The 12,019-nt window shown below is 38.7% G+C and overlaps 1 non-coding gene across 1 annotated transcript; it reads right to left on the minus strand.

Annotated features, from left to right (window-relative positions):
• Positions 1-392: 392 nt before the first annotated feature.
• LOC149267046 (U1 spliceosomal RNA) lies at positions 393-551 on the minus strand. Its single transcript, XR_016261434.1, has one exon. It is a non-coding gene; the product is annotated as a U1 spliceosomal RNA (small nuclear RNA).
• Between the last annotated feature and the right edge of the window lie 11,468 nt (positions 552-12,019).

Raw genomic sequence — 12,019 nt, forward strand, 5'->3', positions numbered from 1 at the left:
TAATTAGTTCGGGATAGAAAACAGAACAGATTCCAGCACCGGTATCACTCTAAAACAAGAATAATATAATAGATTGGAACACATGTATCAATCTATGAATGGAAGTAACTAACTGCTGCACAAGGCATGGCATTCATGGCGTTGGTACCCTCTCACGCGGCAACCTAACAATAACGAACAACATTCCCTCAACCATTCAAGGATTTTGAGTTGGTTTCCTTTGGCACCTCATCGAAATCAGAGACCACGCAGTTGTCTCAATTTTATACAGTAACTAGATGATAGATCACGTCCGAGTAGCTGTCGCATTTCGTTTTTAGTAACCAGATGTTAGATCACGTCAGATGTTAGGACACGTCCGAGAAGCTGTCGCATTTCGTTTTTATTATAGTGTGGAGGCCGCGCGAACGCAAACTCCGCTACCACAAATCATGACATGCACTCTCCTCAATGGGAGATGCTAGGTAAACCCCCCTCCCAAGTGCAATGGAGGTGGCCTTCCTAGGCCATCGACCTCCCTGATCATCGATTGACCCCGCCCAGGTAAGTATGTTTTGTTACTTACCATCTTCCCCTTCTATACCCCTTCCTCTCATCGCTCTCATCCACGCTTTGCATGTGGGATATAGCCTTACCTCTATTAATATCCAATCAATTGTTCCCTCTCTAATTTCCTACTTCATTATTATTATATTCAATATATGGCCCTCATTTCTAGTAGCATGCTAGTGTTGGTGTTTATTATTGTGGATGTGTGTCTTTCTACACAATAATTCTTGGGGCAGGATGTGTGCCTTTCTGCACAGTAATCCTTCCGGCTCGATATGCGCCTATCTACACAGTGTTTCTTGGGGATAGTCGTGAGATCTTGGTAACTTTAGCCCCAATGCTTTGCGCAATCGGTGGGACCATCTGCCAAAGGCATGTTGTTAATAGGGAGATCACATGTTCAAATCAAGGTGAGTCCCTTAGAGTTATTAGTAACTCTTACGATTAGTGGTTCGCGCCAATCCTCATCCAGATGTTATGGCGCACAAGGGGGATCCTCCAAAGGCTTCCTTCATCTTTACACACACACACGCAGAAGTAACTCCATAGGAGACAGCACCGACACAATCGACAGTGAACCAAAAAGCAAAGTAGTCTAAAGCCAAAAGGAGGGAAGAAGATAAGAAAGAAAAAAATAAAATAAAAAAATCCAAAGTCAACTAGGGATAACGTTTTTACGAATTTTACACTTTTACAGGCGCAAGCGGGAAAAGTTGTTGTCATTCTCAACCCTACAGATCCTTCCAATTTAGAGATTGAAGAATTTTATAAGACAATCATCCGGGATTGGAACAAGAGAACAAGGGCAGTAAAACGGAACACCCTCCTCGGTTCCCATTTACTGGGCAGAAATGGTAGAACACCAATGCCTCAAACTTTGCTGCAATCGCGATGGGTAGCAATTTCCCCAGGCATAAATGTAAAGGACATGAACTATTTCAAACGTGTGTTTCCTTCAAAGACTAATCACGCTACGCTCGTGACCTCGAGTTCCAATGACTGGGGCCCTCCTCCTCGGGAATAAACAACTTCAGAAGCTCCTCGTGACGATCCTCAAACTTTCCCCTCTGCCTTATCCGACATTTTTTCGCACCCCAAACTTTTGAAGTTGATTGGTTGCGTCAACAACCGCAAGGTGATTGTTTTCATTCACCGCGGCGGCACCCATAATTTTATCCATAGAAGAGTGGCGGAGGAAACCAATTGTTATGTCCATGTCGTGCATGGATTTCGTTCAAGTTAGTCGTTTTTAGTGGGGTCACTTAAAATTGCTCGAATTTGGTAGTAATCCACTTGAAATAATTGTGGTGACTAACTTGTCTAGTCGTGTAGTCACTAATCTCTCATTTTGTAAGTTAGTGAAGTGTGGAGGGCGATGTGAAAATGTAAAACTTCATATCATAGGCTAGTAGCTCAAATCTCACATGTTTGTTGTTGAAATGGGTCACTGCCACACAATGCCCGGTGTCGAATGATCACATACTTTGGGCCATGTTACAATGGACTTTAAGGAATTATACATGATCTTCGATAAGGAAGGGCATGAGCACGCACTCAAAGGGATTAAGTTTGACTCCCTCGAAATCATCAACTCTCGTCGTATGGAGAAGCTATTGGAGAAAGGCCACTCCAATTTCATTGCCCAATTCAATGTCGTACGAGTTGTGAGTGGTCCCCCACAAGAGATTCCCAATGATTTGCATATGATACTAATTAAACATCGATAGGTATTTGAAACGCCATGTGCATTGCCACCTTCATGTGGTGGCCATGACCATGGCATCCTATGGGTTCTAGGTGGTCAACCACCCAATATGTGTCCCAGTAGACACCTATTTGCATAGAAGAATGAAATAGAAAATGATCATTCATGAACTATCAGAGATTGGATTCATACATCCCAATAAGATCCCTTCCTCACTAACCGTGGTCTTGGTATTTGAGAATGAAGTTAGTTGGCACACGTGCCTTGGCTTTTGGGCTCCCAACCAGTTGATCCCCAAAGACAAATTTGCCAGACTGGTTATCAACGATCTCTTAAATGAGCTTCATGGAGACGAGTTCTTCGTTGAAGTGGGCCTTTACTTAGGATACCACCAAACACAGATGAAGGAAATGGACATCCCTAAAACAACCTTTCACACACATGAATGCCATTATGGTTTTTCAGTGATGCCCTTTTGACTTTGTAGTGCTTCATCTGCCTTTAGGAGCCTCATGAACAAGATTTTATGAACCTTCCCGTGCACTTTTGTGGTTGAATTCTTTAATGATATCTTGATCTACAACAAAACTTGGGACTCCCATGTGGAACATGTTGATATGCCCTGTAACTCCTTGAAGGCCACCAGTTGATCCTTATACATTCTGGAAAATATGTCTTTGGGGCTTCAAAGGTCAAATACTTCTACCACGGTGTCAACGGGAAGGCCCCGCAAGTGGACCCAAAGAAAGTTGTAGCTACATAGGACTGGCAACAGACTAAGACTTCGAAGGGCTTGCACCGCTTCCTCGAACTAACATGCTACTAAAGAAAGTTTGTGAATGACTATGGCAACCACCTTAACAACCGTGTTAAAAACAAACGCGTCTGTATGGAATAACGTTGCCGAGCAGAGCTTTTTAGCTTTAGATTAAGTCACAAGCACTGCACCCATTTTAGTAGTGCCCGATTTCATTAAGAATTTTTCCTTGGAATGCGGTGCATCACGTAGGGGTCGGGGAGCTATGTTGACGCAGTTGACATAAATTTGTGTTAACCCGTCTGTGAGAAAGAGATGATGGTCGTCTTTCATGTAGTTGAGACTTGGAACACATATCTTATCAGGAAGCGTTTCCAAATCAAGATCATCATCATAGTTTGAAGTATTTTTGGACCGTACATTATCATGCATGGGGCAACACAAATGGGTCACTAAGATGGATTGGTGTGATTATGAGATCGTAGATAAGAAAGGCAATGTGAATCCATCCCACAACAGCACAGTGAGCAGCACACCCCTGGGAAAGGGGTAAGTGGCAACAAACGAATACATGGATTATAAGGCTCTGATTCTCACAAAGAACTCCCAGCAACTACAAAAGAGAGTCAAATGGTCTATTGTAACATCCACACACAACACTGGCGGTTGGCGAAAAGCGGTAAAAGAGAAAGGTAGAAAAGAATAGATTAGTTTGTTGGATGATTTTCTATAGATCTTGAGAAATCGGGATCTGGTCATTATGCATATGCTCTTTAGCGTCTACAACCTGTGATTTTTCTCATTATGAATAAAATTACGATTTTTCCTTGGGGAAAATTAAAGGCAATGTGAAGTCTGCTTTATTGTTGAATTATGAGGAGAAAGGAAATCATTACCGAATTGGTTGGTTAAAGGTTGTCAAGAATGGTTGGTAACCGACACAATGGCTCAACCCATGCAACTATTTTAGGAGGGTCCCAATCCTCCCAAGGGATATACATGGAAACAAGATACCTCCAAGTACAAAGGGTGCGTCCTTTTGGTGCAAAATTCCACTTTGAAATAACGAGTCTTAATGGAGCCACATTCATCTCTTACCATGGTCACTTTGGTTATAGCACACCTATGAAGGAGCTATGTGCTCTTTCTTCAAGGAAGGGATGGAATCACACATCTTGTTAAAGGAAAATGGGTGAGATAATGAGGATCGTTGGGGTAGTACGACCACTACCAATATTGGCCAATATCTAGACTGAAATCTCCATGGATTTCATAATGGGACTTCTGAAAGCATATAACAAATCGATCATCACGATGTTTGTCAGCCACCTTTCCAAATGTGCACGCTTTTGTACCCTATCACACCCACCGATGCCTTCTACAATTATCCATGTTTTCATGGACCCAATTTTCAAGTTACATTGCATGTCTGCTTCCATTGTGTCGAATCGAGATCCCACATTCGCTGACAAATTTATATACGAGCAGTTTGAACTTTAGGTTATACGCTCGGAAATGAGCATCGACTATCAACCTCAAATTGATGGCCAAGCAAAGGTGGTCAATAAGTGCCTGGAAACTTATCCAAGATGCTTCGCTTCAAATAGATAACACCAATGAGCAAAGTGGTTGCCCCTCACAGAATGGTGGTTTAATGCCTCTTAGCATGGCGCTACCAAAATAACACCTTATGAAGTTGTCTATTGCCAAAAACTACTAGTAGTGGCTTCATATTTACAAAGCACATCGGAACTCCATGAACCGGATTGCACATACAAATGCTTCGCACAAAAGTAGCTATTCTCCACACACTTAAGGAAAATTTGGTTCTGGCTCAAAAGATGGCACAAAACAAAAAGCCGACTCGCATCGCTCCGAGAAGGGGACTAGGTGTTTCTTCACGTTCAACCCTATAAATAAACAACTCTCAAAGAGAGAGGCTCTCACTAAAATTCTAGGGACCCTATTAGACCCTCAGGTAGATTGGACAAGTTTCTTGCAGATTGGTTCTTGCAACCCACTTCAAGATACATGTCGTGTTTCACGTGCCTTGTTTGAAGATGAAAGTGTGATTGGACCGAAAATTGCAAAATAGTCCATTGGAACTTGATGAAGAAGGGTCCATTTGGATATAGCCAGAAGTAGTATTGGCCACCATATAATGTCGACTATGCTACCACATCCTTTGAGATGTACATATCCAATGGAAAGATATGCAGCCAAAAGATGGCACATAGGAATAAACAATGGTTTTGCAGTGGGCTTTATGCCTCCAACCTTAAGGACAATGTTGCATCTAAAGGAGGGCGACATGTTAGGGTATTGTCCCAACCTACCTACATTAGGGGTACTTAGGATTTTTTCAATTCAAGTATGAGGCCAACTTTGTCTAATAAGGCCCATAAGATAGTTTGTGAGTAGTTACTTAATCTAAAAGAGTCGTGCTTACCAAATATGAAACACTGGGTGTTTGGAACTCATTAATGACGGGACCATAAGTAGTTATGGTTTTGTCATTAAGAATTTATTAATAGCGTTGAAATGCTTTCTTGAATTGATATTGTAATTGGAGCTCTGCTCATAATAGGTTACCTGCTCAAACACGGTAATGAAAATTACTCTCCCTTTTGGAAATCGTCGATACGAGGGTTATATTTTGTCGGTTCAATCTCCTTTTCACTTGTATATGCTATTTTTCATTTATGTTTCTACAAACAACCTATTCATCGCTCAATTTCAAGGGTTGACGATTATTACAAGCACACTAGTTTAGGTCGACAATTTTAATAAGGATGCCATCCACGAATATGGGGAAGCATCTCTTTGATATTCCATTGAGTTATACGCATACATATATGTATGTATATAACCTTGTCAACACATTGGAGGGTTGCTCTCTCTCTATCTCTCTAGACGCAAACACACACATGTAGCCGCAGTGATGTTTTACTAACCATTACTGATATGCATGTTTTTTGGTATATTATTGAACTTATTCTTTATATAATTACTTGAGAAATGTGTAATTAATATGAATATGTGCTATTATCAATAGAAACAATAACTACCAATAATTATATTTACATTGAAGGTGTTTATAAGGGGAAGTTTCTCTCACAGGTTTCGTCGTTTGTCCAAAGCTTATAAGAGTAAGCCATGTGTCTATAATTTATTGTATATTTTTAACAATTTCACGGCGCGAGAGATGTGGTCATCTTATGGCTTCGGCCCTGCTCGTCGGCGAGATATTCATGTAGTAATTTGTATTCTTGTATACCATCACCCTTAATCTTTGACGCACTGCTAACCTCGCAAAGACAAGCAAAAGTAGGCATCGCAGATAAGTCACGGAGTAGGCATGTGGTAAATTTTCAATTGAAATCGGCGTGGGTTTGGCTCGCCACTTTCATCACTGCAAGGGTACTGGGAGATTCTCGTGAATTTTTGGCACCTTCCGGCGATGAAACAACATGCAAAACATCCATTTTCCTGGGAATCGATGTGATTTTTCAGGAAGAACATTCATTGGAGGCTCTAATTCTTCTTCAGAAGTCTATGTTGGAGAAACAATGGGGCCTTTCTCTTGATTTAGCCAAATTAAGAGAGATTAGATCTTCAAAGCACCATGAGAAAGTGGAAGTCGTCTGTTGAGGGAAACCATCTGCTCGGTAGCATCGACTAGCTGCAAGAAGCAAATCAACTCAGAATTTGGTTCAAATAAAATACCTCCATCAGAAAATAACTGAAAGAAAGCAAGAACGTGTGTCTCTGAACGTAGAATCGCTGCAAAATTAGATGTCGGATTATATGAAGAGCATGCTAAATAAATATTTGCTTACATAGGAACATGTTGTACGCCTTTCAAACGTAATACAAACTGGCCTTTCTTTAAAGATACACACATCAAGGTTTGTCGATATTTCTGAACCCGCTCTGTATAGTTAGGATTACTTGTGCACTCCCTTGAAAATAAAGATAAATTTGGATGGGAGAATTGCAAACTTGAAGTTTAAGTTGGAATCTGTGAGTCCCTATTGTTCTTCATCTATTCATTTACAGGTCTTACTACTTGTTTTCTTTTTGTAAGTTCGGCAATGGTGAGGCGACATCATGGTCATGTCTAAGATTAACACCTAAATAGGGTGGGGAATTGAATCAGTGACTTAACATCTAGGAGTGCCTTAACAATGCACCCGATCACCGTCTATCCAATACCTCGTGGACACGGGTCATACTACTTAGTCAGACTTGGTCCAACTTTGAACCATCCAAATTGATGTATGCAATGGTTTTGTGCAATTTGATCATTAACTATTCTGAGTCCAAACTAGGACCAAGAAAGCTAAAAATTGTTTAAGCTATACTCAAGTAGGATGTATTCTTGTGAGTTGTCACATTTTCTGCCTCCATAAAGAGGAAAACTTGCTATTTTCAGTGCAGCTAAAAGGACCAATTAATCACTCCTTGATTTATAGCTTCATAGGTCTAAACCTTTCTTCTTGCTTCAGATAATTTGGACACTAATCATATTCAATTAACCCTATAGTTATAAGGAAACTATCTTTCAACAATGCAGTATGAAAAAAAGGAAAACCCCAATCCGTGAATTGGAAAATAAAGAAAGATTTTGAAATGATTTTGATGCAAAAAGAAGATATCAACTGTAACCATGAGAATTATAGGATTTTGAAATGATTGTAACACAAACAGTTAATATCAAAGTATAACATGTAATTAAAGGTTCTTCTAAAAATGGCTAACAAGATGGAGCCACTTGTACAAGGCCACTGTACCTTTGGAAATTGGTCAAGGATTTTGGTGATGTTGTATAAAAACTTGGCAGAATCATACATTTGTCAAAAGGCACATGTACAGTTCTACAGTGGCACTAAAACCAAATCCATGGACGAGTTGTAAGTTCCCGAGAATGAAGGAATCAACAATGGAATTGTAGAATATGAGTGACATGAAATGTGGTCTATGAGACAAGCATGATGAACATGAAACGAGAGTATGAAAACATTTTCATGTTTTGAATCACTATATTAGGAGCTAAATATATGTAATAAATGAGTTTATCTAAAGGAAAAACAATGTGGTAGAAGGGAGAATGGTTTTTTCATGAAATAGATGGTTATTCTATACAAGCTTTGCGGCCTTATGAAAGTGCAAGATGATATATAGCCTCCTAAAACTGTAAACTCTTTGTCTCGTTGACCATCTGGCTTTGCGGGCGTTTAATAAAATATTTTCTATTCTATTCTTCCCAATGGATATTTAATATTTGTAGAATTAATTGTGCATTATGATCACAAAATTTTACAGTGCTAAAAGAGATGTTCAATTTTGGTTCGTCTTTTGCAATTCCTGACCACTAACTGTGGTAGCTTTGTTATAGAAAAGGCCTTAAAATTACTATATTTTATAACTTTTACCAAAATTTACATTGAAAAACTTGGAAAACAATGCATATAATAACGCATATTTACAATACACACAAATAGAGAGAGTAGAGAGAAGGTTGCCCTTACAACCTTAAAAGGAATCACCCATGTGGACCCATATAACGTAAACCGAGAATAATCCATCTGGATCAACATAAGGTAAGCCTTGTGGGTATGCATGTCTCATGCCCTTCTAACCACACAAAATTTAGAGGGGTTGGATGAGCCCTACACGTTTCAAAAGGATGAGTCCTACAGTCTACATATATGGAAAACGCGAGGATTAGCAAAGCACAAATGATTGAACTTTTTTTGGAATTAAACTCTACATGTTTTTTCCTTTTAAATTTACTAATAAAAATTTGCATGGCTTTTCCCGCTAAATTTACAACTCAAACTCTTGTTCAGAAGAGCATCAGGTGCATCCATCATTTCAAAAAATAGATCAAAAGCTGCGAAATGGAGTTTTCGCCACACATTCTTTCAATTGTTGATTCCTTTCTTCACCCAACTGCCCACACCTTGTCAAACTCAGATACAAAAGTAATGACCATAATTTAATCTTATTTAATTGTTGATTCCCTTCTTCACCAGCTGCCCACACCGTGTCAAACTCGGCTACAAAAATAATAACCAAATTATAATCTCTGGGGGGTTTGAATTGCTCCGGGATTATAAAAAAAGGTTAATATTATAGAATTAAATGCCATGCTAGAAAAATGAACGGTGGAATCCAATCAGAAATGGAATGAGATATTTAAAAAAAGGTTAATACCATAGAATTAAATGCCATGCTAGAAATATGAACGGTGGAATCCAATCAGAAATGGAATGAGATATTTAAGATGAGAAATGAAGGTAATGGAAAATGGGAGAACTCACCAATTCACTCATAGAAGTGGTTATCTTCTTAAAAAGTCAAGGCGTTGAATTAAAAAAATGATAGGAATAAGATGTAAATAAATATGCTTACCAAGAATTACTTCCCATTTTTATTTATGTAAGAGTAAAATTGTAAATGTGCAGGCATCTCAATTTATTAGTTCCTTAAAAGGCAAGACTATAGGATTTGATCCGGCTATTAACCAATGCAAGTTATAATATTATAAAACAAATTTCAGTGTTATTTTATTCACATTGTTTTAATTCCCAGGTATGATATGTAAGCCTTTGCTTCTTATTGTTATTATTTATTTTTGTGGGGTAAACACCCACGCGGGATTTGAACTTGTGAATTTTTCACATGGAGTCCCTAAACAAAATACTCATTCACCGTCAATCCAAAGCCCTGTGGGCTTAAGTATTTACTTTTTAATTTATTTGTATATAATTACTTAATAAACATAAACTTAAGGTAATAATAAAATATGTATATATTTATGTCTCTATAAATAATAAATAGCGAATATGATATCAAAATAATCCTATAATATCTTTTTCCTCAGAAAAGAGACTCGTAAATTTATTCATCGAAAAGAGGAACAAAGTTTTCATTTTCTATATGTTGCACGCATTCGAGTATCTGCCTTACAACATAGCAACTGGGCCAAAAGTCCACAGGATGCAAGCCCGCCAAAAGAATACGCAAAAAAGGGCAGCCGAAAAACTAGAAGAATAAAAAAAAAACCTTTTGAGTGCAAACAAAAACAAGCGAGTAAACCCTAGCAAATGTTGGTCAACATACTAGCCATTGGTTGGGCACAGGCCGCCGAATAATCCTTAAGAAAAATGGGCTGCAACAGCGCCCCAACAAATAAAAAATGAGACGACACCCAAGCGAAAACCCCAGGACATCCCCAGCGAGAAATGACCATAGAGAAATGTCGACGAGGCAAGCACAATAGAAACGTGGAAAAGGCACGAAACAGGGCATGTGACAAAGGCAGGGCCACCCCCTTAACTCCCCACACGCATTCGAGCATCACCGACAAAGCCATAAGACCCAAGGTCGATACCGCACCAGAGAGAAGTATGGAAAAAGGAGGATGTCAACCCACCGATGACAACAACAACCAATGCCAACACCTAGGAAGCACCAACCAGCGAGGCCGACTAGCGTAGAGAGGAAGAAGGGGTCGTGGCGCTAGGGACCCCCAATAGACGAAACGTAGAATGTAACTAGCCGACAGAGGAAAAAATTGCTAGAGCCCTCAACACACCATACTTTCAAAATAATCCTATAATATTATTATTATTATTTTTTAATTAAAAAAAATCAAATTACATTAATTAATTATTAAAATAAATAATAATAATTATGGTTAACTATATGATTATTTAATAAATCTAAATGTAAAATTAGTTAATAATTCTTATCAATAAATACTATAGTTAACACTAAAGTAAATAATGTTATATACATTCATAATATATGCCTACAAGTAACTTCTGCCACCAAACCATATAAATAAGGTAATGTAGACCCACTATCTCTAATTACACAGTTGTGAGAGCTAGTCTTTATATAACAAGAGGAATGTCGGTCACCCTATTGCATCATTTACTGCCCTCGTTGTATCAATAGACTTACATAGTTATTGTGGGATGCAGGCCCATCTAGAGGAACCCAAGGGTGAGTGACAGCTCCCACTCACAAATGTGAGTGAAGGAACTCTAACTATCTTGATTAGAGTAGCAGTTATGAGAGAGATCAAGGTCAAAAAATTGTCAAGGACATCCCTAAAATTCCATACAACATCAGACAATAAGCTAAACCAGACAATTCTGCCTACGGGTTGAAAGATGCCCCACTTGAAGGACCTTTAGGACAATGATTATATATAGTTATGTCATCTCTTATTGGTTTTCTTTTGAAAAGGATCTCTTCACTACGCTCACATTTATGGCATAGCTTTATAGATTATGTAGGAGTTAAAAGATTCCTCCCTTATAATTCAAGGATTTCTTGAATGTGTTGCAGTTTAAATTGGTGGTTGTACAACTTATTGTTTTATCTTCCACTCGAAGCATGCAGGTTATGTGATTAATTCGAGGCAGTGTCATTTTTTGAGATGGCATATAGTCATTATCCTTATTGTATCGTGGAAAGTGTTTTGCACAATATTTTAACGCGAGCTTCGTACACGCTCTCTACTTTTCAATGTAAAATCAATGGCGGCTAGCTGAGCATTGCCAGACCCGTCTGTTTTGGCCGTGCATTTTTCTTTCTTGTTTGATTCTTTTCAATTCGTAGCTCCGTTAATTTTTTCTGTGATGAACTCAATTTTTTTCGATTCAGAATGAAAGATAAACATCCAATCGAAATTATCCATTGTAATATTGAGAGGGTTCTTGTGGTTTATTTGTGATGTAGAGAGGAGTTTAGAAGGAAGTCGAGAAAGATCCCTTTGAAACGTTTTGTGCCTCCAATCTATGCTTTAATTCTTCCTCTCGGTAAGATTCACTTTTCAATTTCATCTTTGGTTGGCCATTTATCAAAAAGGTTTTGGGTTTTCCTCATACGTTGAGGGGGTCCTCTCAAAATGATGGGCTTCATTGTGATATTACCGTTATGTGTGATTCTTATAATTAAGATAACATTGAAGAGGCAACCCGTTTGTACGA

The sequence above is a fragment of the Pinus tabuliformis genome, chromosome 6 (genome assembly GCF_031772625.1).
Source record: "Pinus tabuliformis cultivar Carrire ecotype Pingquan chromosome 6, CPIR1, whole genome shotgun sequence".
Classification (NCBI taxonomy): Eukaryota; Viridiplantae; Streptophyta; class Pinopsida; order Pinales; family Pinaceae; genus Pinus; species Pinus tabuliformis.